Source organism: Pelodiscus sinensis, chromosome 16, assembly GCF_052426305.1.
Source record: "Pelodiscus sinensis isolate ZL-2025 chromosome 16, ASM5242630v1, whole genome shotgun sequence".
Lineage (NCBI taxonomy): Eukaryota > Metazoa > Chordata > Testudines > Trionychidae > Pelodiscus > Pelodiscus sinensis.
Window position 1 is genome coordinate 36,776,922 of NC_143067.1, and position 6,566 is coordinate 36,783,487.

General features: G+C 45.4%; 1 long non-coding RNA gene across 1 annotated transcript in view; it reads left to right on the plus strand.

The window, feature by feature from the left end:
* Positions 1 to 6,566, plus strand: part of LOC149523524 (uncharacterized) — a 261,842-nt gene that overhangs the window by 45,012 nt on the left and 210,264 nt on the right. The window lies entirely within an intron of this gene.

Below are 6,566 nucleotides of genomic sequence, written 5' to 3' on the forward strand. Positions count from 1 at the left end.
TGCTGCTCTCACTGAGCGAGAAGTGCCCCTCCCCCTGCTAGACAGCTCCGTATACGGAGCCCTGAGCCCCTGGCTGAGTAAGGCTCATTAAGCAGCTGCAAGGCCGTGCTGCCACGCAGCTTCGAGGGAAGCTTGGTGGGGCTGCTGAATGCTCGAAAGTGTAATATTCAATATCAATGATACTTTTAATCCAAATTAGTTTCCTCGTGTATTCTTGCGTCTTTATTTGTCTGGCCAAGGTTCTGTGGATGTGCCAATTCAGTGTCATGCTTGTTGATGGATTTATTTTTTAAATGTGGTAAATGATAGTTCTCAGAAAGATGTAGTCATACAAGGAGAAACAGAAAGAACTGTACTTGTGGTTCGGAAGCTTCAGGGGGTAGCCAAGTTAGTCTGTACCCAATAAACTTAAAAAACAACAAATGGTCTGGTAGCACTTTATAGACTAACAAAACATGTAGACGGTGGTATGAGCTTTCATGGGCATAGCCCACTTCTTTAGATGACCGGAGTTTTGAGTTTAGGATGTGCAGACCCAAAATAAACAGGGGAGAAGGGGGAAAGGAAAAAAAGGAAGGGGGTGGGAAACAAGGAGCAGAGGGTATGACAATATCAAAGGGAAAAACAAGTAGGCAGAACTGGTAATCTATAAGCACCAAAAGATTGGATAGTTAAAAGAAGCAGATAAGGCTCATAGGATAGCAATTAGAGAGGTAGGGTACTAACACAAGAATCTACACAGACAAAGAGCTGTTGGCACCTTCATTGCATGTTAGGTTGATAATGTCCCAGCCATCTGTTATCTCGATTGAGGAGGTCATCAGAGTGAGAAATGAATTTGTGGATGATTTGTAATTCCAACACCTCTCTGTGTATTTGCCTTGTAGAATTGGTTTGTGTCAAGATAGCTTGTCAAAACGTGTGGTGTTTGAAAGCATATTCCATAGCCTTAACCATATTGTAGCTGGGTTTCTTTGACAGTTGTCTCAAGACATTTTTATTGGAAGAAATAAACATTTAGAAAGTGATATAGTGACTTAGGGTAGTATTAAGGAGTCTGGTTATATGTATGTATTCAAGAATCTCTAAGACTTCCTTAGGAATGTGGCAAAGAACAATTTGTCAGTCACTTGACTGTCTCCAATTGAATTCAGATTGGTTTTATTGAGGAATCTTTTGTCCTTACCCTGTGCTTTTTTGTTGACTTTTCCCTGGCGGGGAACAGTCAACAAAAAACTGCAGTTACTCCTTTAATCTTATTTTTAATATTATGTTCCCTGCTTTTTCCCCTCGTCCATTCTTCATATTTGTTTTGTGTTTGTTTTAAAAAATTCTAAGGACGTTTGTATGCTGTAACTGCTCCCAACATTACGTCAATGCAACAAAAGTAACCCTGAGTCACTCCTGTACCACAGCCACACAGCACAAGACAACCCACTAGCAGCAACCTAAGAAACTTAGGAAAATTAAAAGCCTCCCATTCATATGGCTCATCTCCGTTTATAAATGCTCTGGGGAGAGTTTGGTGAGCCCTGAGGGTGTGTCAACAGAGATATGGATTAGGCACATCGAAATTGCTAATGAAGCCGGGATTTAAATATCCTGTGCTTCATTAGCATAAACACAGCTGCCGCTTTTTTCGAAATGGGGCTCTTTCGAAAAAAAAAAAGGCAGTCTAGACGCGGATCTGTCAAAAATAAACCCTTTTTTGACAGATCCTGTAAACCTCATTTTTTGGAGGAATACAGGATCTGTCAAAAAAGGGTTTATTTTCAACAGATCCGCATCTAGGCTGCTGTGTTTTTTTTTTCTTAAAGCTTTGTTTCAGAAAAAAGCGGCAGCCATGTTTATGCTAATGAAGCACAGGATATTTAAATCCCAGCTTCATTAGCCATTTCGATGTACCTAATCTACATCTCTCTGCCGACAGAGACGTGTAGTCTAGATGTAGCCTGAATATCCTTGGATGCCCACCATGTACCCTGGTCCTCAGCTTCTGAGTAACTCCCTCTGTGGCCTTCACCATGCGTTTCTGCCTCTCTCTCATCTCTCTTGTAGGTCAATCACCATTCCCCTATTTATTCTGTGGCTAGTCCGCCTCACTCCAGCCCACTACTGCCCTATCCACCATATTCCCATTCTTTAATGCCACATGTGGTATTTTCTGCCCATCCCCTCTTATCAGAAATCAAGATGACAGCTACCGGAAACCCTTCCTTCCTCTCACTCTCATTCTCTCACTCTCTCTCTCATGAATGGAAGCTAACCTGAGGATTTTATGTCAACTATCCTGAGTGACAAAATGGCAGATTGACTGCCATAGAATGCTGCCCAGCACTGTGTATAACATAGAATGTCCTTTGTGGTATTCATGTTTGGATATTGAATAGAGAAAGATACTAGATTGGTCCCAACAATTTCTACCTTTCCCTTACTACTGAAAAACCCACCACCACCCTGAAACCTTCAGTTTCCATGAACAGAGTAAAAACACTGCATTGCCATGCAAATTTGCCTTGGGGGTATGTGTAAGCTCCAAGTAACAAACTCCCTAACCAAGACTTTGAACAGTTTTCTGTCCCTTTGAGCTGAATCTCTGGTTTTAGGAAAATAAATCTGTTAACCTGGCTCTAGCCAGGTAGGTAGGCCTTTTGTGGTTAATATCCTCCATCCTTCTCATAAGGACCCAAGGTTTTTTTCTAGAGTTGTGCTCTTTTTTTTTTTTTAGGAAGAACGACCAGGAAACTAAACTAACAGCTTCCATATAGCCAGGCCAGGCAGTAGCAGGTGCACATAATGTTCCTATGAATAATAAATGCCCATCTTACTCTTCATAGAGTTAATCAAGCTTATTTGGGATTTTCTTTTGCATCTAAATTAATGTGGATCGTGTGATGGTGCCAGGTTGTTGACATTCCGCTCGGGTTGTCTTGCTAAGCAGCTTCCTTTGGCACTTGCAGCACCTTGGCTTTTCCAGTTGGCACTTCCCACTTCAGATTCATTTTCCCAGCAGAGCTGTGAATTATTCACTAGTCATTAAGAGTCAACGAGGAGAGGTGCCCTTGGAAGTGGGCTGCACATGGAAAATATCAGTGCACAGTGTTGTCTTCGCTGCTTGCTCTCTCAATCCTAGCACCTGTGTTGCTACGCAGCTCTTTCGAGGGATGTATTCAGTGAGGCTATCCCCTGCAGAAAAACTGTAAACCAGAGTTGTCCTGTCATCTCTGTGTGGAAACTACAGACGTCCTGTTCCCTTCATCAAAGTGATCTCCCCCATTGTTATGCACAGTCCTGTGTCTGCTACTAAACCCTCTCTCCCATTGTTGGGCAGTGTTGTTGTAGCCTGTCGGTTCCAGGAGAGTAGAGATACAAGTTGGGTGAGCAGAGGTGGAAGTTAGGGGGCACACCCCTGTGCGCAGCTCCAGGAGGAAGGAGCAGGCCAGTCTGCACTGCTCCACTGCAGAAGGAGGTGGGGTGCGCTACCAGCCAGGCTCCTAGATCCCTTCTGCAGGCTGGTGTGCTAAGTTGCATGCAGCCAGGCAGGTGAAAGGGGCTGTCTAGGGGCACCTGTAGGAGGCGTGTGTGCTCCCACCTGGGCTCCTAGTGGGGAAACTGCATCCCAGCCAATGCTGCCCCCCTCTCTCTACACCGGCAGCACGTCGGACAGTGAGGATTAGGAGTGGTATGGAGCAAGGACCCGTCCATAGCCAAGTAACCTGGTAATGACCAGGACGGCCCCGAGTCCCCCTACTGGTCAGGGACTGCCCCAACCCTAGCCCTCTCTCCCACCGGGCACTACTTAGGAAAGGCAGGAGGGGCTGGAAACCCCTCCCCCCCAGAGTCAGGCCAGGATGCTACTTGGCCCTTCCCCTTCCCATCACTCCCAGGGAGCAAGAAGAAAGCACACAACTTGCCTGCATTCCCCTCACTCCCAGCTGGGGAGGGGAGGGGTAGAAGAATAAGTGATGTAAGCGGTGTGCTTCCCTCCGGCTCCCTGACAGAGACTAGGAAGGGAAGAGCAAGCAACATTCTAGCATGCATCTTGAGGGGGAGAGGATTCAGCCCCCCCACTCTTCCTAAATGGTGCCTTTGCCCCCCCACCATTCCCAAGACACACACACACACACAAGCCCCAACCACCTGCCATGAGTCCCCCATACCCCTAACCCCTGCCTGACTCCTGCACCCCTCTACACACATCCCAAACCCTCTGTCCTGTGTTCCCCCAATCCCTCTGCTCCACTCCTGAACCCCTCCACACACACTGACCTGACTTCCCCCCAACCCCAGCTCCTCTGCAGTACTCCACACATACCCCATACCCTCAGTTTCTAAGCCATGCAAGGCTGGTGGCTATCCTGCCTCCTTTTGTAAACCTCCATTGAAGGAGCTTCTACCACCCCAGGAGGTCAGAGTAGCTAATCACTCTGGGCACTACTGGCTTTGTAATGTATGCATTTTGTAGGAAGAATTCTTCAGAATCTGTGACATGTAGGTCTGTTTTTATTTACGCCTTTTTAGACTTTGCAATTATAAGCCACTAATGCAAGAAGCCAAATAGCCCTTGTGCGGTTATGCTGGAGGCATAGAGATAACTGTTGTGATTCATGGGAGAGAGAGAAGTTACAGCATCATAGCTATGCAGCAGATAGAAAGATGCTTACGGAAGCTATAATGTAACCAGATAACAACATATTGATGTCTCATAGCACTTGCAGTTTCCATTGCAAGGCTGGTGGAATAATTATTAGCTAAGAAAACAAATGTCTAGATTTTTCTTTTGAAACACCAATTTTGTAAAATAACCCATTCCTTTCAGTTTTACCAAATTGTTTTAAAAACGCGAACAGACTTCTATGGTTTGTTGTTGAAGAGCAGAATGTTGGGTTTCCATGTTTTGAATAGGACCTGAAATGCCAGACCCTAAAAAAAAGCAAAAGCCTATTCTGAAAAAGTATGACACACTAAAATTGGAGAAAGCCGACTACTACCGTATTTTCCGGCGTATAAGACGACTTTTTATACTAAAAAACATCCCCCAAAAATTGGGAGTCGTCTTATACGCCGGGTATAAACATACTGTAGCTTCGGCTACATACAGAACGTCCCTATTATTACCTTTTAGCCCTCTGGATGTGCCCTAATACAGTACTGTAGCTTCGGCTACATACAGAACGTCCCTGTGCTGATACTGTATGTACCGCGCTGAGCCAATCACGGTAAGCGGTGTCATCTATTAATGCAAACAAAGCCTGCTCAGATTGGCTGAGTCAGAGAGGCGGGCTATTACAACCTTTGCCAATCCGAGCAGGCTTTGTATGAACATGATGAGGATTTTGAAGGATTTTAAGTACCGGTAAGTCAAAACCATTTTAATTAAAATTATTTAAATAAAATCTGATGTTATTAAATGGTGTTGCCTCGGAACGGGGGTTGTCTTATACGGCGAGTATAGGCCAAAACCTATATTTTAACTGGAAAATTAGGGGGTCGTCTTATACGCCCAGTCGCCTTATACGCCGGAAAATACGGTAGTACACATTAGTAATTTTACAGAGAATCAGAAAGGATGGGTAGGCTGGTTCAGATGGAACTAGAACCAACCCAAACACCCAGATGAGCTTGGAGGGAAAGGCGGTCAACTGTGGGAGGAGATCAATAGCATATACGGTTTGTCGCCTCTTTCTACAGGTCGAACCTCTCTGGTCTGGAAACATCCGTCATCTGGAATGATTTTGGTTAGCTGGATGGGCACTTTTCATGTGTTTGGCCAAGTTTCCCATGGTTCCAAATAGCCACCAGTCCTAGCTGTCAGTGTTATGAGTTCTTATTCAGCTTTAATTTACCCCTAAGGATATGTCTACACTACATGGCTCCATCAACAGAGCCATGTAGATGAGCTTTGCAGACAAAGCAAAATGAAGCGGCAATTTAAATAATCGCCGCTTCATTTACATCAAAATGGATCCTGTGCTGTGCTGAGGGAGTTGGGTCTGTTTAGTCTGCAGAAGCGAAGAGTGAGGGGGGATTTGATAGCAGCCTTCAACTTCCTGAAGGGAGGTTCCAAAGAGGATGGAGAGAGGCTGTTCTCAGTAGTGACAGATGGCAGAACAAGGAGCAATGGTCTCAAGTTGTGGTGGGAGAGGTCCAGGTTGGATATTAGGAAAAACTATTTCACTAGGAGGGTAGAGAAGCACTAGAATGGGTTACCTAGGGAAGTAGTGGAGTCTCCATCCCTAGAGGTGTTTAAGTCTCGACCTGACAAAGACCTGGCTGGGTTAATTTAGTTGGGATTCGTCCTGACTAGAGCAGGGGGCTGGACTTGATGACCTTCTGAGGTCTCTTCCAGCTCTATGGTTCTATGATTCTATGAGTCTGGACGCTCCACGGTCGACATCAAAAGCCTTTGTCAACCGCCCCGTTATGCCTCGTGGGATGAGGTTTACCGGAGCGGTCAACAAAGGCTTTTGATGTCGACCACAGAGCGTCCAGCCAAACAGCTGATCGGCACAGCGCGGCAGCCATTTTGATGTAAATGAAGCAGCGATTATTTAAACCGCCGCTTC